General features: G+C 43.5%; 1 protein-coding gene across 1 annotated transcript in view; it reads right to left on the bottom strand.

Moving 5' to 3' along the window:
• sema6d (semaphorin 6D) overlaps positions 1-25,695 on the bottom strand; it is a 322,868-nt gene that overhangs the window by 157,886 nt on the left and 139,287 nt on the right. Inside the window, exon 3 of the mRNA XM_080214358.1 lies at positions 22,054-22,099. The gene's annotated coding sequence lies outside the window, so the exon portion shown is untranslated. The remainder of the gene's footprint in view (positions 1-22,053; positions 22,100-25,695) is intronic.

Raw genomic sequence — 25,695 nt, 5'->3', positions numbered from 1 at the left:
GCTGCCCTACATCAGGCTTGTGTAGCCTTTTTGATCTGGAGGGGTGGGGGCATCACATTTGCATATTTTCCTGGCTCCTGGGGCTGATGAGCAATTTTGGTTCGATAACATTTGGCCCAACAGCGAACTGAATGTCAAAAGAAAAAGTTGATGTTTTAAGGAAAGGAACAACTGCCGAGCCAGAGTCCGGTTAAATCATAGCAATAAACTGTTCAGTTAAACAACGGTGAGTAATAGAAATCCACAGGAGAGAGGGTCAGTGTATGTAGGCAGGTGAGTGGGTGTGTGTGTGTGGGTAGGTGAGTGAGTGTGTGTGGGTAGGTGAGTGAGTGTGTGTGGGTAGGTGAGTGAGTGTGTGTGGGTAGGTGAGTGTGAGTGTGTGTGTGGGTGAGTGTGAGTGTGTGTGTGTGTGTGTAGGTGAGTGGGTGTGTGTGGGTTTGTGTGTGTGGGTGAGTGTGGGTGTGTGGGTGGGGAGTGTGAGTGTGTGAGTGAGTGTGTGTGGGTGAGTGTGAGTGGGTGAGTGTGGGTAGGTGAGTGTGAGTGTGTGTGGGTGTGTGTGGGTGGGGAGTGTGAGTGTGTGAGTGAGTGTGTGTGGGTGAGTGTGAGTGGGTGCGTGTGTGTGTGGGTGAGTGTGAGTGGGTGTGTGTGGGTGGGGAGTGTGAGTGGGTGAGTGGGTGTGAGTGAGATTGGGTGTATGACAACTGACGACTATCCACTCATCCAATCACAGGCTGGTTTCACTCAGCTTTGACAAAGGGTTATCCGGACTCGGAACGTCGGCTCTTTTCTCTCCTTCCAGAAGCTGTCAGACCTGCTGGGATTTTCCAGCATTGTCTCTTCTGGTTTCATTAGTTGATGGTAGGCAGCCTATCAGCAGCTAGCACCAGGGAAATCAACCTGTGATTGGCTGAGCAAAGACTGAGTGTTTTTTTTTGGAATTCTCTCCGGGAGTTTTGGGTGGAAATTCAGTCCGAGCTGAAGAAACTGGAGCTCTGACGAAGGGTCATCCTGACTCAAAATGTTGGCTCTACTCTCTCTCCACAGATGCTGTCAGACCTGCTGAGTTTCTCTAGCATTTTCCTGTTTTGTTTCAGATTGCAGTAATTTGCCACTCACCTGATGAAGGGGCAGTGCTCCAAAAGCTCATGCCACCAAATAAACCTGTTGCACTTTAACCTGGTGTTGTGAGACTACTTACTGTGCCCACTCCAGTCCAACGCTGGCATCTCCACAGCTTGATCTGTTTTAGATCATCTCTTAGCCAATGAAAATGAATGAGAAACTGTCAACCATTGCCTTACAAATGATTAGTAGATGAGGAGACTGTGGTAGCTGGTCCTGGGAAGCAGAAACAGGATAGCTGATCCAGATTAACCACCGACCCCAGCTTTTCTGATGCTCCACCTTCCCAGAGCTATTTGGCCATCTTAAAATTCGTGCACATTGGAGAGAGGCAGTAAAAAGAAAAATAGCCAGAGCATAAGATACAGAAAATAACCTGAAGAACACAACTGAAAAAGGATTGGGATAAACATGTAGAAAGAGTGGGAACAAGCAAGGAAGAAATGCTTAAAGATTCAATTAACAAAAAGATGTAAAGAAGAAAACTGAAAGAAATTCACCTTCAGTCTCCGTTGTAACATGAATTCCAATATTAAATTGCAGTGGTTTATCTTCACATTGCACTTTTCAAATGCTGCAACCAAAGTGTCACAAACATTTGGAGTAAGTCTTAAACTGCCAATTTTATAACTGATATTGAGTAATCCTCTAAGTGGGAGATCTGAATTACAATAATTAAAGATCAAAGTTTAAGTTTTAAAGTTTATTTATTAGTGTTACAAGTAGGCTCACATTAACACTGCAATGAAGTTATCGTCAAAATCCCCCAATCGCCACACTCTCGGTGTCTGTTCGAGTACATTGAGGGAGAATTTAGCATGGATGTGGGAGGAAACCGGAGCACCCGAAGAAAACCCACGCAGACACAGGGAGAACGTGCAGTCTCCACACAGGCAGTGACCCAAGCTGAGAATCGAACCTGGAGTGTGTGTGTGTGTGGGTAGGTGAGTGTGAGTGTGTGTGTGTGTGGGTAGGTGAGTGTGAGTGTGTGAGTGTGTGTGTGTGGGTAGGTGAGTGTGAGTGTATGAGTGTGTGAGTGTGTGTGTGTGTGAGTGTGGGTAGGTGAGTGTGAGTGGGTGTGTGTGTGTGTGGGTAGGTGAGTGTGAGTGTGTGTGTGGGTAGGTGAGTGTGAGTGGGTGTGTGTGTGTGGGTAGGTGAGTGTGAGTGGGTGTGTGTGTGTGTGGGTAGGTGAGTGTGAGTGTGAGTGTGTGGGTAGGTGAGTGTGAGTGGGTGTGTGTGTGTGTGGGTAGGTGAGTGTGAGTGTGAGTGTGTGCGTGTGTGGGTGTGTGAGTGTGTGTGAGTGTGTGTGGGTGTGTGAGTGCGTGTGAGTGAGTGTGTGTGTGTGAGTGTGTGTGTGTCTGAGTGTGTGTGTGTGGGTAGGTGAGTGTGAGTGTGTGGGTAGGTGAGTGTGAGTAGCGCTATGAGGCAACAGTGCTGACCACTGTGCCACCGTGCTGCCCAATCACGCCTGTTTTGAAATGCAACTGTTTTACTTTGCCATTGTGCTCTTAGTGTACTGTGAATAATGAACTAAAATAAAATCCAGTGATATCTTAAAAAGGTGCTTAAATAAATAATACTCTCTTGACTTTGAATACTGTAGCACCAGTACATATGCTTATGAATATAAATAACACATATTTAGATAACAGAAACAACAAGTGAAGACCCATTATGGAGGCATTTTAAAGGCTGTTAACAAACAATGAGTATGAAACTGAGCAGATAGTAATGGTGAATAGGCAACACCATGAGTTTTAAAAGCTTGAAGATTGTAAGAGGAAGGGAGTACTGAAGGAGGTAGAACCTTCCCAGTTTTGAAGCCCTGATTAAAAAGGGACTAGGAAACAGTACAAAGAGTTGTAAAAATTATCAGTGCACTGAGAGGTGGTGGCTGGATTGGTGAAGCAGGAAGAGTGTAGTAAGTTCACAAAAATCTCTTCACCAGAAACCCTTCATTTACAGTTCCAGTGGGAGCATAGACAGTGTCGTCAGTCAGCAGTCCACCCTTGGGAGTGCCAGAGGAACTGACACTCCCGGTTAAATACAAAGTAAAGTCTCCCTGATTGGCCCATCAATTGGCCCCATAATCAGGGAGTTTGTACTCCAATAGGCTGACTTCAATGGCCTGATTAAATTCATTACAAAGAGTAGTTTTGGAAATGAAAGCACAAAATGCTAGAAATACTGGGCTGGTCAGACAGTATCAGCAGGGAGGGGAAGTGAATTAACGGACGGGATTTTCCTGCCACGCTCACTCCAGAACTGGAAAATCCCGCCCAAGATGAATGGACCTTTGCATGCCTCCCACCCCCCCCAACCCCGCCCCCTGTGGTGGGCTGGATGGGCAAATTCCCCCCAACATTTCAATGAAGTCCAATTCCTCAGAGCAATCTGGGTCGTGAGGTGAGCAGTAATTGTGAAAAACAAAGCCAAAGTGAACAGAAATTACCTTCCACATTCATAATTACTAGTTTCAACTAGGTCAGAATTCCCTGCTGGGAGTATCTTCAATTTACTTTCCTGACAGGTTAACTCAGGAAAGACCAGGGGAAGCTGCCTTACTGCTAAACTCCAAAGTTGTAAAATTAAGTTACACTGTTGAAACCAGGGCAACACGGTGGCACAGTGGTTAGCACTGCTGCCTCCTAGAACCAGAGACCCGGGTTCGATTCCAACCTCGGGTGGCTATCTGTGTGGGGTTTGCATGTTCTCCCCATCTCTGCATGGGTTTCCTCCGGGTGCCCCGATTTCCTACCACAGTCCAAAGATGTGTGGGTTAGGGTTGATTGGCTGTGATAAATTGACCCTTAGTGTCAAGAGGGATTAGCAGGGTAAATATGTGGGGTTACGGGGATGAGGCTTGGGTGGGATTGTTGTTGGCGCAGGCTCGATGGGCTGAATGGCCTTCTTCCACAGTGTAGGAATTCTATGATTCTAGTATATTGTAATTTTTGTCAAGAAAATCAAAGCAATTCAATTATTTGAGTTTTTCATTTACATTAGTCATTACTGAAATATACAGAAGAATATATTTGATATATTCAAATTTAGGCAGTGCATTGAAGCATGCCTGATTAACAATACAATTTTCATAAATTCTCCTTGGTTATATTCTGGGTGCACAATATGAGCTGCACAGTTGTCCTATTTAAATAGTTTTGGGTGATGTTAACCCTTTAAGGGAATTAGACTTGTCCTTAAATCGTATTACAAGCTTAAGATGAGACTGTGGCTTATTTGCTGCTAAAGATGGAATTAGCGTAATGCTGATCAGACCAATTAAAAGCACATACCTTGATATTATGTTTGGGAATTTATCCAAATTAGCAGCTATTTTTTCCTGTAAATCTTCACTTTGCTAATGAACTTCCAGTAATGAGGACCTTGGCTTTGTTCAGCTAAGCAGCACCAACAGACCAGAGCAGATTAATTTCCAAAATGTACAGTGCCTATGTTCTAATAATATCGACATTTACTTGATAAAACATCCACACAGTCATTGGTTCACTTATTGGAAAAATTGGATTGAAGTCTGATGACGCCACAGTTGGCTCATTTCCCTGTGGTAGTAATGTGTAGTCTGAGCTTGACTGTACAACTATTTCTTGCCTTACTTAATGAAGGCAGTGTTCGTGCTTTGAGTTTTAAACAAAGGCTCATCTCCCAAGGTCTGTGAGTTGAGATAAGATATACAGCTTCTGGAGGACACTGCTGTGGGAATATTAATTATGGCCATATTGTGTTCTTTGTGAAAGGACAGTCAATCTGTCTCTGACCTAAACATCAATTGTTTTGACACTGGCACAACCTGAGTAGAGGGTGGTAAATTGTCAAGATAAAATTGAGCAAATGGAAATGTTATGGTTTTATCTGTTGTATCTCTTGTTGTCAAATTTTTCTGATGATAAATTGAAGCTGAACAGTTGTAAATATAACTTAGTCAATCTTTCAACAATTGTTCTATTGATTTCAATCTTTCAAACTTGTTGCAATTTTAGAAAATTACCTAATTTTGGGCCAGCACCCACAAACTCCATCTCAAATACATTGACATTTTGAACTCTGGGTGCAAAAGCCACCAACCAGAATTCAAAACACTCTTGCTACCAAAGATTGAACCTAATACTGGCCTACTCAAAAACCAACACTGTTTAATGGTGCTATCGCATTTAAGTTTATTTATTAATCACAAGTAAGGCTTACATTAACACTGCAGTGAAGTTACTGTGAAATTCCCCTAATCGTCACAGTCTTGTGCCTGTTCAGGTCAATGTACGTAACCAGCACGTCTTTCGAACTGTGGGAGGAAACTGGAGCACCCGGAGGAAACCCACGCAGACACGGGGAGAATGTGCAAACTCCACGCAGACAGTGACCCAAGCCGGGAATCGAACCCGCATCTCTGGTTCTGTGAGGCAGCAGTGCCAATCACTGTGTCACCGTGCTGCCCCTGGTAAAGGTATTACAATTTGAGACTGGCGTCTGTTTGCAAGCTTCATGTCAGCTTCTGGCCGAAGATTTGTGTATGTACAATTTTGGGTACAATTGGGTACAATTTTGTCTTTTAAAAAGCATTTAGATAGTTACATGGGTACGACAGGTATAGAGAGATACGGGCCAAATGCAGGCAATTGGTATTAGCTTAGGGGTTTAAAAATAAATGGGCGGCATGGACAAGTTGGGTTGAAGGGCCTGTTTCCGTGCTGTAAACCTCATTGAATCTAATTATCTAACTGTATTTAAATGCTGGGTGACTTTCAGTGTTAACAAAAAAGACCAACTTAGCTCTCCATTGTGACAAGAAGTGAAGTTTACAAAGTTCGCCCAGGCTATCCAATCAGCTGTGTGGGAACATTCTAAACTTTGCCCTGCACTGAGATTATCTCCTCGAGGATGTTTCAGCCCACTTCCTCAGGCTTCCGGCTCTGGCCTCCTGTTGATTACTCTCCCTTCTGCTCTGCCACTGATGGCACAACCTGCGCTGATCTCGGGAGACTATTTTCAGCAACTCTTTCCCTAAATGCTTTTTTTTCTTACTTCTCCACCTTGGAAGAGCCAACTCAAAATCTCTCTCTCTAACTCTGCTTTGGGCCAGTCACTTCAATGCTTGGCATGCAGAGTTCTGCCACGTGATGTGTCCTGGGACATTACACAAACTGTGCTCTGGAGAGCTTGCGCTAATTGCCGAAATCTGACACTACACAGTCGGGATTAACCTGAAGCTGGAGCAGCTTTGTAGAGCAAAACGTGCAGTGCTATTGGCCTTCAGAATGTTTGAGACAGCTAGCAGAATCAGTCTAGCTGCAATCTATACATTCAAGGCTGACACTAAACAATTAAAAATGTCTTTGACTTGTATTGTTAATTACAGAAATACTACGTAAAATACATCAGCCCACCAGGAGATGGGGAAGGTAGAGTAATTATATCCAGGAAAAGCAAGAGCTCTATTGTACCAATTAAATTCTGAATAAACTCCACAGCTGCACCATTGTGGTTTGAGGTTAAAGCTGCTTTATTCACAAACAAGGATGTTCTATTTCAAAACAAGGATGTTCTATTTAAAAAATTCTCAATCACAATCGCCTGGTCAGCAAACACTGTGACTTAGCTTCTATTGAAATAAAGATACTCTTGTATATTTTTTCTCCAGCAGGGATCGTGGCACCCTGTCGAAGTCGCTGCTCTGCCCCCACCCTCCCCCCCCACAACCCCCCCACACCCACCCCCCCACCACCCCCGAAACTGGCTCCGGTCGAAGGAACTAGGATCGCAAGCTCAACCCTGACAATCCTGCTGGGCAAAGATGTGTGCGTGACATCTTACTGAACTGTAAAGCGGTACTCCATTTTCACTTTCCAAAAAAAACCAAACTGTTTTTTGTTTCTGGTAAATCGAATTGAAGGTGGTGCATCAGAACACGTGAACAATCTTGACGGCACGGTGGCACAGTGGTTAGCACGGCTGCCTCACAGTGCCAGGGACCTGGGTTCAATTCCTAGCTTGGGGCACTGTCTATGCGGAGCCTGCACGTTCTCCCCATATCTGCGTGGGTATCCTCTGGCTGCTCCGGTTTCCTCCCACAACAGTCCAAAAGACGTGCTGGTTAGGGTGCATTGGCCGTGCTAAATTTTCCTTTAGTGTACTCGAGCCGGCGCCGGAGTGTGGTGACTAGGAGATTTTCACAGTACCTTCAACGCAGCTTTAATGTCAGCCTGCTTGCGACACTAATAAATAAAACTTGAAAACAATCTTGACTTTGTGTAACATTATAAAGTGGGCAATAGCAAGGTGACATCCAAGTCACATTGCTCTCTTTTTACTCACTTTGTGACAATATAATCAGGAGAGATGTGAATTAAGTGGGCTGTTGACGTATTATCATCTGTGGTACACTATCTCACTGTGTCCTCATGAATAAGACTGTACTACATAATAAGTACAAAAAAAGGGTGAACTATAATAGTATTTCCATAAGGGGGCTAGTCTGCGAACTTGCCAGATGGGAACTCTTGAATAATTTGCAGGCAGTGTGCTGAATGCAGAGATTTTTCATATTAAATTGCTTTTGAAACGCAACATTCTTTTTCTTTGGGAGAAAAAACTTTTAATTAAAAGAAGGCAATTATGGGATGTGGTGGCTTATAAAATGCTTCATTAATTTGTGGAAGGTTTTGCTTCCTCTCCCCTGGGCACTCGCTATAAGATCTCACAGAGCCAACATTCAGTGAGTATGGAGTTGTTTGAATGATTGACAGTTCCACAAGACCATCCAGGAATGAAAAGGAATGCTGATCTGAATTGAAATAATGGAGACACTCACAGGAGCATTTGGCTGATGGCTATTTTGGGCATTACCATTGCCAATGTAGGGTCTGCACTGTCCCTGGATGAAAAACAATGATTTTTTTAAAAAACCAGCTTAAACAGAAATGAAATGCTGTGCTGTGAGCAAAGACAAAAGGCACATAAATACTACCTGGCGTTGAAGTGTCTTCCTTCTCAAACCCTAGAGTCATACCCTCCTTCAAAAGATATCAAGGTCAAGGTCTTACCACCTAGCTTCCTCCTTGATCCTAGTGGCTGTTTATGTTGCTGATTCCATGAATCCATCCCTTAAATCAATATTTCAACAAAGGCATGCAAATTAAGAAGCATTGCAAGGCTGCAATTGCTGTTCCCACTCTTCGCTCAGTGTCTCAAGTCATTTAAGGCTGCACTGAGTGTGGTGACCTTTCATTCAGTGGAGCGGTGAGATACAGAACTGTGGTAGGCAAGGACAGGAAGGTGATTATTGCAATTAAAGAAACGCCAAGGCATATAATGAGGAATAAATAATCATTCAGTTAACTTGTAAAGAAGACTGATGTCAAAACGAGCAAAATCTAACGCGTTGACAAAACAAACTGCTTGGTAGCACAGAACTTATACACTGCTGATAGAGACATGTTATCAAAGCATGTGGGTCCTGCACTTGTCCAGACAAACACAAGAGTAACAAATTTCAAATGATTGCGACATTTTATGCTACAAGAAAAAAGGGTGTTGGGGGTTAGTAATTCGATGGTGTAGTGATATTATCACCAGACTATTCATCCAGAAACTCAGTTAATGTTCTGGGGATGTGGGTTCAAATCCTGCCACAGCAGATGGTGGAATTTGAATTCAATAAAAAAACCTGGAATTAAAAATCTACTGATGATCACGAAGCCATTGTCGATTGTCAGGAAAACCCTGCTGATTCATTAATGTCCTCTGGGAAAGGAAATCGACCGTCCTTACCTGGTCTGGCCTACACGTAACTCCAGACCCACAGCAACGTGGTTAACTCTTAACTGCCCTTGGGTGAAAGAGATGGGCAATAAATACTGGCCGACCAGTGTCAGGTCCCATGAAAGGAATGAAAAAAACTTCTAATTGGCTGAGCTGTTGTCATGGAGAAAACAATGGGGATCTATAGGCTCCTCAAATTCCCGGTTAATTCCCAAAAGTCTGGGAATATATTCCTTTTTAACATAGCTCAATTACACCTGCTGGAAGTGACACATATCCATAAACAGGAATCCATTCTATGCAAACAAAATGAACATGTTCAAGTTTTGCAGCTTTTTATTTTATATTAGAGGAAACATTCTCTCTGCAGCCACTCAATCAAAAGCTGCCATCATTTTAAAGACCACTATTGGTTCATCTTTCGGTCATTGTTTCTCAGGAGGCCCAAGCTGTCAATCCTTTCCTGGTATATATACACAAGCATTTCTTGTATCGAGCTTGCAAATTTTCATTGCTTCCTCTCCTGTGTCCTTATGTCCTTTAACATGGTGACCAGAACTGCCGGAAAGTATAAATATCCTTGATGTGATTTTGAGGAGTATAATCTACCATGCGATGATGCTAAATACGCAGAGAACTGTAGTCGAGCCAATGTAGATTTTTAAAATAATTATTATAGGATTTCATTGAATCCCTACAGTGCAGAAGGAGGCCTTTCGGCCCATCGAGTCTGCACCAACCACAATCCCGCCCCAGCCTTATTCCTATAACCTCTAATATTTACCCCGCTAATCCCCCGACACTAAGGGACAATTCAGCATAGCCAATTAACCTAACCCACACATCTTTGGACTGTGGGAGAAAGGCGGAGCACCCGGAGGAAATCCACGCAGACAAGGGGAGAATGTGCAAACTGCACACAGACAGTGGCCCAACATTGGAGTTGAACCTGGGTCCCTAGCACTGTGAAGCAGCAGTGCTAATCACTGTGCCACCATGCCGCCCTACGCAGAGCTACATCCCAATGGGTCAGCCCTCTTTCTACATTAAGGCAAATAGTCTAAAGAAAAATTTCATTCAAGTTGCAATATCTACAAGCAAATGGACATGCTAATAAAATGCTGCCTTTTGAAGGGAACTAATGGGTGTTTTTATTCTAATTCCAATCAAGAATCTCACTTCTGGAAATTTAACTTGCCCACGTGGAACATTTCCAATCTCCTGGGTTACCTATGATCATTTTAATATGAAATAATGCAACTGCAAAGCAGTGCAGTGTTTACTGTACATTAAGCAGGGAAGGCTGGAAAAACTCAACAGGACAGGCAGCGTCTATAAGTACAGAGAACCCAGTTAATGTCTCCAATCTATCTGGCTCTTTGTAAGAACTAAGAGAGGAGGGAAATCTGTTAGGGACCCTACTGTAGTTGGAAGAGATTCCAACAAAGGTGTAGCAATCTTAAGAACAAGAGACAGATGAACACACGCCGAGGGTGAGGCGGGGGTGGGGAGGGGGGTGGAATATGAAAAAGGGGGCTAACGTGGAATTGAAAGTCATTGGGATAGAAAAAAAAAGCCAGATATCTAACAGATGTTCCCTCTCTCAGTTCTGACAGAGGCAAAAGGATTTGAAATGTTAACTCCATTCTCTCTCCCTACAGATGCTCAGTAAGAAGTCTCACAACAACAGTTAAAGTCCAGCCAGGACAGTTAGTGAGATTTTACAAGCCCAGACAAGTCTTAGGGGTTACGTCACACTATCTGTAACCTCCATGACTTGTCTGAGCTTGTAAAATCTCACTAACTGTCCTGGCTGGGGGCCATATACATCTCTTTAACCTGTGCTTAATCCTATCTCCACTCACATTGTCTGTACCTTTAAGACTTGATTACCTGTAAAGACTCGCATTCCAGCCATTATCTTGTAAATTGAGTTTGTGTCTTTATGTGCCCTGTTTGTGAACACAATTCCCACTCACCTGACGAAGGAGCAGCGCTCCGAAAGCATGTGGCTTGTGCTACCAAATAAACCTGTTGGACTTTAACCTCCTGTTGTGAGACTTCTTACTGTGCCCACTCCAGTCCAACATCAGGATCTCCACATCATGCCTACAGATGCTGCCAGACCTGCTGAGTTTTTCTGGCATTCCCCGTTTATTTTAGGTTCCAGCATCTGCAGTATTTTGCTTATTTCAGCACACATCACTTCATCTTCTGATATTAAAATTTACCACTACGGTTTACTGAGCAAATGTGCTAAGACTTGTATGCGCGATGACAGAAGAAAAGGGGCAAAGTGAGCATTGCCTTGCTTGTAGCAACTTGCCTACAAAATAAAACTGTGAACTTTTTTAATTCATTCATGGGAAATGGGCATTGCTGACAAGGTCAGCATTTATTGCCCATCTCTAATGAGGGCGGTTGAGAGTGAACCACACTGAGAGTCAATCATATCGCATGCAGCGCAATCACTATTTTAAAATAAAACATGCTCGTATACCATTAACTAATGAATTCTTATTCTAGGTTTTGGGCATTTAACGACAACAATGTCAAGCACATGAATGACTGGCAAAGTTTGTCTTCCTGGTACAAAGGCATTCAAGATAATTTTAATTAGCCTCTTCTTAAAAAAAATCTTGTATAAACCATATTTCTCCTACCAATAACGAAAGTGTAATCTTTTAGTTGCTGCACAACTGTATTGCTAATTAAGGTCAAATAAAGGTCAGACTGAAGAGTTATTCCAGTCTCACTTTTTATAAAGCCAGTTTTAATTAGTTGATAAATCCAACAGCTTGGCCATCTGTCTGTTACTTATCCCTTATACACGCAAAGCTGTTTTCCAATCAATCTCATTAAAATCCAGAAATAATAGCTACCTGGAAATAGGTTACAAAACTGCCACAATCTCCAGGTTCAGATAATACCCTAGAATGCGCTGGCGAGCCAGAGATTTGGTTTGTCGTGGCCTCAAACTCGTTTATCAGAGGTTTTTGTTTACAGCTTCAGTCCCATCGCTGGTCAAAAATTATTTGGTAAATTCCTTAATACCGGAAACTTGGTGTCATGCTGTTTGGTGCGGTCCCGAGTGCTGCGATTGAAAGCTGCGATCGGTCATCAGACTGGTATCCGTAGCACTGACGCCCAATGTCTGGGTCACATGAAAACATCCCTGATGTAAACTGCTGGGGAAGATCATTCTGGCCTGTCACCAGCTTCACTGAGTCCTAATAACATATCGCTGCTGCCAGTATTTATACCATTTAATGGGAGCAGGCACCTGCATTATCAGGAGACAGTGACTGAACATTTAACAGGAGATTGTGGAATTACTACGAGTTCAGCTTCACAATGATTTGGTTCTGATTTGATTTATTATTGTCGCATGTATTGGGATACAGTGAAAAGTATTGTTTCTTGCGTGCAATATAGACAAAGCATATCGTTCATACAGCACACAGGGGAGAAGGAAACACTAGGGTAAAGAATTTGTGTTGCAGTTACAGATTGGGTGAAGAGAAAGATCAACTTAATATACGAAAGTACCATTCAAAAGTCTGATGGCAGAAGGGAAGAAGCTCTTTCTGAGTTGGTTGATATGTGTTTTCAGATTTTTGTACCTTTTCATGATGGAAGAGAGTATGTCCGGTGTAATTACACCTTATGATAGGGATAGTTGACTCCTCAATGTGGAGATGCCAGCATTGACTGGGGTGGGCACAGTAAGAAGTCTCACAACATCAGATTAAAGTCCAGCAGGGTTATTTGGAATCATGAGCTTTCAGGGCGCTGCTCCTTCATCAGGATTTTAACCTGGTGTTGTGAGACTATGTGGTTCCTCAAGACCAAGTGTTGCTTGCAATATGCACCATTTCTCATAAAATCTCAGTCCATGTTCATTTACAACAAGCTTTGCTGCCCTCCAGCCTCTGTGTAGCTACCAGGCTGTCCCTTGGCATCAGTTTCCACACCTTTGCTGATGGCACCTTGTTCAATTTCTCCAGCTTCTAAATTATTAGACCACTCCGGACCAAACAAGAAACTTTTCCGATTTGTGCTGGGAAGACCAAAGCCATCGTCTTTGTGGCAAACTCTATTTCTGAGCCCCCAGCTCCATCCCTCTTAATAAGAGGCAGAACCAGAATGTTCAAAACCCTGAACTGAATTTTATGCCCCACAAACCAGCTGGGCCTGTTTGGGGCAGGGGTGAGGGCATGTGAAAATATCAGATAACTTAACCCACTGCCTTCCTGCCCAGCCCAGACCAGGTTGCCATAATACCTGGGCTGTGCAAAATGGCCATTAATCTTTCCATCCTTAGGCCTACTGAGGGCCTTAGTTGATCAAGTATTGTTCACTGAAGCCCCTCAATCTGCCCCCGCAGCATAATATGCTGCACAGTGGCAGGCAGCAGATGGTGGCAAAAGCTGTTTTCTTAACAACTTGGATGAAAAGGCAGGGAAGAAGGGAATGGAGCACATTATTCAGGCAGGGATGACCCATGACCATTTGGAGAACAGCACCCTTCCCCATCACTCAACAATTTGTGTCTTCAGCCAGGCCTCCAAGTCCCGACCACCCCAACCAATTCTCCTTCTTCCGCTGGAATGCCCAACCTCCCTCACCCTCAGAGCCCAGGATTTAGCTGGCTCCGATCTCCCTCGGCCTCTTTAACCATCCCAGTAGCACCCACTGCTGAGTTCTTGGTGCTGCTGGAACTGCCAGCCAATCAGACTGGCTGACAGCTCCGAAGGGCAGAGCTTTCTCTCATTGAGAGGTGGGAGTTTGACCATTAAGGAGTTTAGGCTGCCGGGAGCAGGTTAATACTATTGGGAAGGTCTTTATTAAAGCTGATTGTTTTGGAAGCAACTTTGCTGCTTCTGCTGGAGGGAGGGGTGAGCATAATGCACCTCCTCTCCCCGGTAAAATCCAACCCCTTGATGTCGATGTTTTTAAAAATTTTTTTTAGTGTCACAAGTAGGCTTACTGCAATGAAGTCACTGTGAAAATCCCTTAGTCGCTACACTCTAGCGGGTAAATTGAGGGAGAATTTAACATGGCCAATGCACCTAACCAGCACATCTTTCAGACTGTGGGAGGAAACCGAAGCACCCAGAGATAATCCATGCTGACTCCGCACAGACTGATCCAAACCAAGAGTTGAACCTGGGTCCCTGGAGCTATGAGGCAGCTGTGCTAACTCACTGTGCTACCATGCCATCCCGTAGCATGGCCCTTAAGGGGGGGAATGTCCATTTCCCCAGGTCCCACGTGATTGGAAAGGATCACCCTGGCAGGAAGCTGTGTCAATCAGCAGGAGGGCGCGTACCAGAGGGTCAAGGAGGGACTCACAGTTGAAGCCAGGGAGTCAAGTAGAGCAGTTGCATTGTAACTTAGTCTGGACTTGTTGTAGATGTATTATTCTTTATTTGGCAATAAAGGCTTTGTTGATTTGAGTTGTCCTCGATCTACTATAAATGTTGAATCTGATTAAATCACATATTTGCACCATTGCCTACTTCCACCTCTGTAACATTGTGAAACTTCATTCTTCCCCATCCCTGCCTTTTGTTTTTTCTAACTCGACTATTGCAGCAATCTCCAAACCGATCTCCCACATTCTGTGCTCCATAAACTTGAGCTCATCTAAAATTCTGCTGTTTACATCCCTGTCCTTACTTGCACAAATTCTGGGTCAGCCATCACCCCTGTGTTTGCTGATTTACACTGAGTCCTGCCCAAGCGGCAGGTCGATATTACAATTCTTGTCTTTATTTTCAAATCCATCCATTTCTTTACTCCTCCCTATCTCTGAAATCTCCTCCCTCTGCACCTCTCTAATTCTGGCCTCTGGAGCACCCTGATTTTAACACTCTGCCAGACAGAGTGGGGGCGAGGCTGTGCCTTCAGTTTCCATGGCCCTACGTTTTGGACTTCCATCTTTACACCTCTCTACATCATCCATTGTGGTAGGAATAACAGAAAAATGGACTATTATTTAAACGGTCCCTCCTCGAAACCAACCCTCCCAACTCCAGAATCAATCTAGTGGATCTCCTCTGTACTCCCTCCAGTGCTAGTATATCCTTTCTCAAGTAAGGAGACCAAAACTGTACACAGTACTCCAGGTGTGGTCTCACCACCACCTTATACAGCTGCAACATAACCTTGCTGTTTTCAAACTCCATCCCTCTAGCAATGAAGGACAAAATTCCATTTGCCTTCTTAATTACCTGCTGCACCTGCAAACCAACTCCTTGAGATTCCTGCACAAGGACACCCAGATCCCTCTGCACAGCATTCTACCTTATTGTGCAGTGTTGTCTGCACTTATAATAACATTTTGGCTGTAATTTAATGACCCACATTTTCAAGGTACTAAACAGGAAATGTGAACATTGCAGTGATGAAATTTATATGTTTTTACATTAAATCGACGCATGTTCAAGAAGAACGCATCATTAACAAAGCAACCCTTTTAACTGAAAAGATAACAGATATTTCTTTGTTCATAGGAATTTGGAGCAGAAGTAGGCAAATTTAGCCCTTCAAATTTCATGTAGATGTGTCAAATTCTAATATTTTCCAGGTGACACTGAAATATCCTGGTATTAGAATCCATCTGAGACGTTTGTCAAACATAAGAATATAAGAACATAAGAACTAGGAGCAGGAGTGGGCCATCTGGCCCCTCGAGCCTGTTCCGCCATTCAATAAGATCATGGCTGATCTTTTCGTGGACTCAGTTCCACTTACCCGCCCGCTCACCATAATCCTTAATTCCTTTACTGTTCAAAAATGTATCTATGCTTGCCTTAAAAACATTTAACGAGGTAGCCTCAACTGCTTCACTGGGCAGGGAATTCTACAGATTCACAACCCTTTGTGTGAAGAAGTTCCTCCTCAACTCAGTCCTAAATCTGCTCCCCCTTATTTTGAGGCCGTGCCCCCCCATTCTTGTTTCACCCACCAGTGGAAACAACTTCCCTGCTTCTATCTTATCCATTCCCTTCATAATCTTATATGTTTCTATAAGATCTCAATAAAATATAGAGATATATTGGAGATTCTGGTGCGAGTAAGTTGTGTAGAAGACACAGTCATTTTCAAATGAATTTTTTAGCATTTGCGGACCACAGTTCATTTGGAATGAGAGCAAAACTGTTGCAGCAAATTAGTAGTAAAGCTTAACAGAATCGTTTTAAAGTTATGACGGTTAATGTTTTGGGTGACTGACGATTATCTGTCAGATTTTGCGCAGACTACAAGGAAATATGACTGTTAATAGAAGACAGTGGGAGACAGCATGGACTAAAGTCTCAATCTTTCTTAAAACTGTCCTCAACCACTGAAACCATACGGGTATATGCCTTTAGTGCTTCAGGGCGTACACACATCCGTGGCAATCACCAATTTGCACTTGGTGTGTTCAGTCCCTGGTCCCTGATGACATTCTCCAGGAACATCCTCAGCACCCTGTGGAGCTCCTCGTAGATCAGGTCAGAGATGCACTTGACGCCACCGCAGCGAGCCAGGCACCGGATGGTCAGCTTGGTGATGCTCTGGATGTTAGAACATAGAACACTACAGCACAAACAGGCCCTTCGGCCCACTAGTTGCGCCAATCACTTCTATACCTACTACACCATAGTCGTATCTATAACTCCCAACCCCATGAGATCCCATATACTCATCCAGAAGTCTTTTAAAAGACCCCAGTGAGTTCGCCTCTACCACCACCGACGGCAGCCGATTCCATTCACTCACCACCCTCTGAATGAAAAACTTACCCCAACATCTCCTCTGTACTTGCTTCCCCGCACCTTAAATCTGTGTCCCCTCGTAGCGGCCATTTCAGCCCTGGGAAATAGCCTCTGAGAATCCACCCTATCTATTCCTCTCAACATCTTATAAACCTCAATCAGGTCGCTTCTCAACCTTTGTCTCTCCAGGGAGAACAGTCCCAGCTCCCTCAACCTATCCTCTTAAGGCATGCCTCCCAATCCAGGCAACGTCCTTGTAAATCTCCTCTGCACCCTTTCAATAGCTTCCACGTCCTTCCTGTAGTGAGGTGACCAGAACTGCGCACAGTACTCCAAGTGGGGTCTGACAAGGGTCTTATTGTCGCGGAGCACCTTGTGGTGCCATTTGGCTTCGCCTTTGCCCAGCCCCTTGCCACATTTCCCTTTGCCCGACATGATGAGCACTGAGTGATCAAAGTCTCTGTATCATTGAGTTCCTGATCTTGGGCGTGGCTGCTCTGGAGTAGTACAAGGAGAAACCTGTTAGTTTGTCCCAGCAGCTTAAAAGAAATGGTATGACCTCCTGCCCTAATGATGGCAGCCAATAAAGGCTGGGAGCTGAAAGGAAAGAAAATGTAATTTTAATGAGCATTAAATGGTTTCAGAATTATTAGTCGGAGGGGAATACAACTGTGGCCCTGCAATTTATCAGATTGAGGCCTGTTTCAAAATGAAGGAAGTTTATTTTCTCTCATGAAGAAATAGTATCTGTTACTATGCATTCATTGAAAAATCGCATTTCATTTTTGCCTTATGTGGCTTGTAACATTAGAGAACATGGGCAAGAGTATAATTATAGATATTCAAACATGCAAACTTACTCACTAATTGCTGTCCTTTGTCATGTATGTCTTTAAGAAAGGTTTTTTTTCTTTCAAAAAGTCATATAACTTATATTTTCAGTGATGTCATTGGGGGTGGAGCTAAGCTGTGACACTCAGGTGGTCAGGCTTTTAGTTTTGTTTTGGGGAATGTGTTGGAAACAGTTTAGCAGCAAACTCAGGAGGAGAGGAGAGGCTTATTGCCATCCGGCCTTAAAGAAGCTGTGTTTTGGGAAACAGATTTGATTACAACCTCTTCTGAGTTTCTTCACAAGGGATTTTCAGCATTCAACCCAGGAGGCTGGATTCCTGTAACAAGTGAGCATTAACCTGAGCTGTATTGTGTTTATTTGGAGGGTTTTGTATATCGGATGTTGGCTTTGGTTGGAGCACATTAGTGATATTCCTTAAGAGTTATACATTATTGCGCTTGTTGTGTTTCTTGCTTGTAATTGTTAAAAGTTCTTGCTAACTGTCTTACTATACACGTCAACAGTATTCTTAGTTAAATTTTGTATTTGGTAAAAGCTTCTTGTGGATCAGTTGAATTACACCTGAGGTGAAAGCTCTCACGCTCATTCTAGCCAAATTCAACGTAAAACATTACAGGTCAGGTGAGCTTCATAGAACACCTTTGAAGTATCTAATCCAACTTGTAGACTTACACAATTCCACCATACAGTCCCAAACACCCTGGTAAAATACTGTCATCCCACGTAAAAGAAATAAAAGTTGATTTACTCTGTCACCATAAATCAATGACTTTAATTATACGTGAGTGGAATTGAAGAATGCATTCCCAAACCACCGGTAGCGATCTCAGAATTCTGCATAATGAAAATGGAATTTGGTATTCAATTGCCTGATTAAATGCCATTCACGTAGGTAATTTAGCCATAGTCTACCAAGAACCATAGGCACCTCTCTCCATTAGAGAGAGATAATTGGCTATGCATCGCTTCAGGGGCACCAGTTCCATTAATAGCTTTACAATCTGTTACTATGTTAGACCCAAACACAATGGGATACAGTTGTATCAAAGACAGAGAAAAAAAATAGACAGAAACTGGTGGGATAAATAGGTGCATCACTGACCCATTCAACAAGTGCGGGTACCTTAGATTCATAACTCTTCTTCACTTCCCTTTGTTTGCTCTTCAGTTCACACTGCTCCAAATACTCAGAGCTATTCCATTTCTCTGGAAGGAGTAAGTCCTAATCCTTATTGGTATCAAAAATTCCCTGCAGATCACTTAAGAAGAAAGCAGATTTTTCCAAAACTGTCTTTCCATGGTGCATTTAACTTTCCAAGCCCAACATTTTTTCCAGCATTTATTAGGAGCACCTTAAATAGTGAACAATGGGACTCAGGCATCCTGTCTAGAAATAAAAATGTAGGCAGTCTCCTTATGAGGCACAAGCAGTTTTATATTAATTATTTCTGCATATTTGATAGGATCTTCTTGGAAAGGAATTCTAAATTCATGCAATTCTGAATACAATACAATAGATTTACAGAATTGCCAACAGATAAAGGATTTAGTCACATCCATTTAATTTAAGTTATACATGGGGTTATAGTCATCTCTGTGGAAGAATTTTGGTTGGAACTACTTTACAATGTTCCAGATAGAAACCAGTTTGACTCCTGGCATCTCTCCTGTGCTCAAGCGAAGAGAGATATCATTGGATCTCTTATCCAAGGTATTTCAATGGCTACCCAATCCCAGAATCATAGGTTTATAGATTCCCACAGTGTCAAAAGAGGCCATCTGGCCAATTAAGCCTGCAATCCCACCCAGGCACTATCTCCATAACCCCACATATTTACCATGCTAATCTCCCTGACACTGAGGGACAATGTAGCATGGCCAATCCACCTAACCCGCACATCTTCAGGCTGTGGGAGGAAACCGGAACACCAGGAGGAAACCCACACGGACATGGGGAGAACGTGCAAACTCCACACATACAGTCACCCGAGGCTGGAACTGAACGTGCGTCCTTGGTGCTGTGAGGTAGCAGCGCTAACCATAATGAATTGTGCATATGGCCAGGAGCAGATATCTGACAGCAGCCAATCACAATGCCGTTCAACAAAGGAAACAGAGAGAAAACAGGAAATTATAGGCTAGTTAGCCTGACATCAATAGTAAGGGACACAGGCCAGAATCATTAAGAGCGTGATAACAGGGAAAATCACAATATGATAAGGCAGAATCAACACAGTTTCGTGAAAAAAGAAATTGTATTTGACAAAGTTGTTATAGCTTTTTGAGGGTGTAACAAAGTCAGTTTAAAAAAGAGAAATCAATGGGAGTAATATATATTTGGATTTTTAGAAGGTGCCACACATCAGTTTGTTACACAAATTGGGGCTCAGAGGATTGAGGCTAGCATGTTGACACGGGCTGAGGATTGGCTAACAGAGGGGAAGGCAGTAGGAATAAACATATTCAGAACAACAACCATAGGATCCCTACACTGCAGAGAGAGGCCATATGACCCACTGGGTGGGATTTTCTGGCCGCACTCAGCCCAAGGTTGGAAATTCCCACCCAAGGTCAATGCATGATCAGCCCCGTCCGCGATGATTCCCGTGGTGGGTGGGACAGGAAAATTTCGCCCCTCGAATCTGCACCGATTCTCCTAAACAGTATCCCACCCTGACCTTCCTCTCACTCCCTGGGAGCTGTACTCAGCTTCCTCGCTACATCGCCAGGGGGGACCTCTGTTATGGGAGCTCTGACCCTCTGGCCATAATGGGGTTAGCGTCCATGATGAATGGGGCCAAAACATCACTTTCTGCAATTCTTAAGGAATATACACATGCGTTCTGGCAGCTGGTTAATATATTGTGCTTTACTTTAATGTAATGGTCACTTCCTTACAAACCAGTGCATGTTTTACTTACCTTGTGCAGAGCCACAGTCGATGTTCTAATAATGTTATAGGAAATTTACATCCAACACACATTCCTGTTAAGTGCATTTCAATGTTACACTTGACAAATGATGTAGGAAGGGAAAAGGCAGGTCACTTGATGCAGAGCGGCCTGAATTTTTAACCTTTGGGTGACCTTAGCAAACAGCACTCAAAAGTAAAAAAAGCCACAGGTGTGCCCTGCAGCCTGGAGCAGAGAATCATCTTTAACCTCGCCGTTTATTTAGGCTCTCTTGACATTTTAGCAAATGCTTCCCTCCAGGTGGCAAAAGGCATAATTCTAGTTATTTAGTGGCACCCGCACAAAGGGATCAGTCTGTCCTGCCTTCAGTGGGCAACCCCCACGGAGCACTCCCAGTCTGAACGAGTGAAGTTGTCCTTTCTTCTTCCTCAGGCACAGCTGGCACTTAAATATTCAAAGTTTTGTCCAAGGTGTAATCAAAAAAATATTGGTTAGAGAAACTATATAACCCCACGGTGTTTCTGCCTTACCTTTTGGCCTCTGAACTTCTGTTGGAAAGTGCAGGATAAACAGTGCCATTCAAAGGTGGCACGGATGTTTTCTGTTAATTTAGCTACGAGTACCAGTTCTGCACTGATACGTGCATGAATGGATATATGAGTCGGCACACCCAGGAAATTTCCATGTATTTTGCTATCCAGGCCAGTGGAAGTGAGAAAAGACACATCAGTACAATTATTTTACCATGAAGAGAGACCCTTGAGCTAACTGAATATTGAGAGCTCAATTATTTTGCAAGTCTGAAATATGTTCTACAAACACGGGTGGCACGGTGGCACAGTGGTTAGCACTGCTGTCTCAGAGCACCAGGGACCCGGGTTAAATCCTGGCCTTGGGTAACTGTCTGTGTGGAGTCTGCACATTCTCCCCATGTCTGCGTGGTTTCCTCCGGGTGCTCCGGTTTACTCTCAAAGATGTGCAGGCTAGGTGGACTGGCCACGGTAAATTGCCCCTTACTGTCCAAGGGTGTGCAGGTAGGTAGGTGAGCCACGGTAATGTGCAGGGTTACAGGGAAAGGGTGAGCCTGGGTAAGATGCTCTTTCGGAGAGTTGGTGCAGACTCAATGGGCTGAGTGGTTTCTTTCTGCGCTGTGGGGATTCTACGATCATGCAGTCTTTTTAAACTTTCAGACCAAGGGTCAAGTTGCAACCAACAACTGCCAACAAAGCAAGACATTGGATCCTCTGTGTGGGTTTATTACTCATTGTATTAACAACATTAATACCGCTATAAGTGCACTTTTACTAACAGATACTGCAACGGGTCAAGTATCAGAACCCTTGTATTTTTTTTAATCATCTCAGTTGCGGGCCATGAGAATCTTTATTGCTCAAAGCCTCCTTTAAACAAATATATGTGCTTTTTTAATCCATCATCAGTTCCACGGGTCATAATTTGATTTGGGAGAGCAGTAAATATCAAGTAATGCAATTCGGGCCATCTTTGAATCTCTTCCAAGTTAGACCTCCTTACGTGACTGCACCAAGGGAAATTAGGTACAGCTTGCCCACTGTGTTCCTTGCGAATCAACATTCTTCCCAATCTGAACCGATAACTTTCTTACCTGTCCGTTTATACGCTGGCGCAATCTTCTCCTGGCATCATCTGATCTGCAAAAGAAGCAAAAACAGTGATAAATAATTAGAGATCATTTTTTACACGTGAAAGATCCCACAGCACTATTCTGAAGAGGTCAGTGGGGAATTACCTCTCCATGTCCCAACTGACATTTATCCCTTGACCAACTCCTAAAGAAAACACACTGGGGCAAATATTCCGATCTCGCCCACCACAGGATGAGATGGACAATTTAACGGACCATTGGAAGGTCCACTGATCTCTGACAGAAATTTCCAGTCTCTGGGTGAGTGCGACTGGAAAATCCTGTCCACTATCACTTTTGCTGTTTGTGGGATCTTGCCATGTGCAATTTGGCTGCTCTGTTTCACTATTCTACAGTAAAAAGTCTGACAACACCAGGTTTTAGTCCAACCGATTTATTTGATAGTAAACTCACTAGCTTTCGGGGTTAGTCCCTTCGTCAGGTGAACGGAGAGTTCTGGCCTCAGACAGAGCATATAAAGCACAGACAGTTTCGTTGGCGAACACTTCAGTGGTCACGGGCATTCAGCCTCTGATCTTCGGGTAAGCGTTCTCCAAGGCGGCCTTCACGACACACGACAGCGCAGAGTCGCTGAGCAGAGACTGATAGCCAAGTTCCGCACACATGAGGACGGTCTCAACAAGGATCTTGGGTTCATGTTGCACTCTCTGTAACCCCCGTGACTTGCCTGGGTTTGCAAAACCTCACTTACTGTACTGTCTGGAGACAATACACATCTCTTTAAACTGTGATCAGTGCTCCTTCCACTCACATTGTCAGCCATTTTAAGACTTGAACAGCAGGTTAGGTGTAAAGATTCACATTCTAATCAGTAATCTGTAAACTGTCTGTGCTTCATATGCTCTGTCTGAGGCCAGAACTCTCCATTCACCTGATGAAGGGGCTAACCCCGAAAGCTAGTGAGTTTACTATCAAATAAATCGGTTGGACTAAAACCTGGTGTTGTCAGACTTTTTACTGTGTTTACCCCAGTCCAACACCAGCATTTCCACATCATCACTATTCTACGACAGTGGATTAACCTCACTGGCTGAAAAGTGTCTTTTTTTTTAAACAGAAACTAATAGATCAAGAACTTGTTCAAAATAAACTCACTAGGAAATGTGAATCTTGCGTGCAAGGCAACTTTACTATTGCATATCATTCCTTATATTTTCTCTGGCATTCTGTACCTATTATGTGAAATATTCTGGGACAGTTTGGGGGACAAACACAAGTGGAGGGATATAGCACAGAATTAAAAGAGCTTGCCCCAAGGGTTCTACTAATCTGCCAGAACTCTGGCACAATATCAGCCAGACATCATTAAGGTGAGTCATCACCATTTATATGCCATCTTAAGAAGCCTGAAACTTCTATCTTCCATTTACAGGATAAATGACAGGCTAAGGGCAGAGTTCCCCACTACTGCACCTCAGCTGTGAACCAGCATCAATGCAAGCCAGAATGCTGAGCGACACTGAGGTCTACCAGCCTCTGCAACACAGTCATCGGGTAGTATTAATTGGGGAAATGGCTTTGACCTTTGATCGATTTCAATGTTGGATATGTGCAAGTCATTTGAACACTGGCGCTCACAATGAGAGACCAATAAGACACCCCTTTTATGTATCATCTGAATTGGGTAGTTAGGATACAGCCAAGCTATCTCTACCTCTGTCCCTCCATGGCTTGGCAGATGCCCCAGTTGCCTGGCACATGAGTGCTGTTTCAAAGTGCTCATCCATCTGACAGTCCCAGATATATGAGCTGCACTCCTATTTATCTCCGCTAAGAAAATCATGAACCAACTTCCAAAAAGGATGTTTGTGACTTACGCTTTAAAAAAGGGGAGCAGAGAATCACTGTGCATGGTGGTGCAGTGGTTAGCACTGTTGCCTCACAGTGCCAGGGACCCGGGTTTATTTTGGCCCTGGGTGACTGTGTGGAGTTTGCATGTTCTCCCCACATTGGCATGGGTTTCCTCCGGGTGCTCCGGTTTCCTCCCACAGTTCAAAGATGTGCAGGTTAGGGACATGGCCCATTCTAAATTGCTCCTTCGTGTCCAACGATGTGTAGATTAGATGGATTAGCCATTGTAAATGCACGGGGTTATGAGGATAGTGTGAGGGGAGATGGGCCTGGGTAAGATGCTCTTTCAGAGAGTCAGTGCAGACTCGATGTGCCAAATGGTTTCCTTCTGCACTGCTAAGTTGCCCCTTAGTGTTCAGAGGTGTATAGGTTGGATTGATTGGTCATGTTAAATTGCCCCTTAGTGTCCAAAGATGTGTAGGTTGGATGGATTAGCCATGGTTAATGTAACATACGGGGATAGGACCTGGGCAGGGTGCTCTTTTGGAGAGTTGGTGCAGGCTCAATGGGCCAGATGGCCTCCTTCTGCACGGGAGGGATGCTATGATTCTTATTAAAGTATGGAAATTGGGAATTATTGCACTTCCCAACGTTTCAAAAAATAACACTGGAGAGCAAGAGAAAAGTGGCACAAACTACTCCCACCTCAATCTCTTTTTCTATGGAGACCGAGGAGACTTCATTTCCCACTCTGGCTCCTTTCCAATCATCTTTCCATATAAATTGTTCCTTGAACTATAACACACATTTTACACAGCCAGAGGTTTCAATCTTCTCTTCACTTTGCCTTTTTAGTGCATTGATTCTCTCTTACATTTTCATTTGTTTCCCTTTGTGTTTTTGTTTTTATTTCCCATTTTAGAAATGATATTTTGCCTTCTGTTTTCATATTTTTCATTTGGCTAATTATCCTTTATTTTCTACTCATTGTTCGAATTCTTTTAATTTCATAGACCACTGGGATTTAATATTAGATTGAAAAATATAAAGCACCTTTATAACATCTCAAAATCAGGTACCTAGGGTCAACACAAGTTCACAAATTGCAGAATAACTTTAGAGCAAAGCTTTTATCTGACTCTTGAGTGCGTTCAAGACAGGATGTACAAAATCTCTCTTAAGAGGAGATTTCAGTTTCTAGTTTGCTCTATACTTCCAATGCAGGCCAAATGCCTGGGTGACCCATATAAACTTTTTATGTTTTATGTTGAGTAGGAAGTGGACTAATCAACTGTTCTGTCTAAAAATTAAAGAATAGCTATGGGGAGCACAACACTCTGCATGCGCTGTGTGCCTAAATTCAATGCACAGCCGACAGTCTAACTCCAGTCTGCTGTTTGGTTATTCACTGGGAACAATGGGTGAAATTTTCCTAAAACTTGCCTCTGTCAGAAATCCAGTGTTTGATCTCTCCAGGAACTTATTTGAGATGTCAGACCACATTTTCTGACATTTAGTAAGCGGGTGTTTTTGGGAAGGGGGGGGGAAATCATGTGGCTGGGAACCCCTTTAATTTTTTTTAAGTAAGAAGCCTCACAACACCAGGTTAAAGTCCACGTTGCTGTGGTTCTGGAGTCACGTGTAGGCTGGACCAGGTAAGGATAACAGATTACTGTTAATGTAAGTCTACTCATAGAATCATAGAATCTCTACAGTGTAGAAGGAGGCCATTCAGCCCATCAAGCCTGCACCAACAATAATCCCACCCGGGCCTTAGAGTAACCCCATGTA

This window comes from Carcharhinus amblyrhynchos, chromosome 28, assembly GCF_965287045.1.
Source record: "Carcharhinus amblyrhynchos chromosome 28, sCarAmb.v2.hapA, whole genome shotgun sequence".
Taxonomy (NCBI): domain Eukaryota; kingdom Metazoa; phylum Chordata; class Chondrichthyes; order Carcharhiniformes; family Carcharhinidae; genus Carcharhinus; species Carcharhinus amblyrhynchos.
Note: the sequence above shows the minus strand (reverse complement) of the source record. Positions and strands in the feature narration are given on the sequence as shown.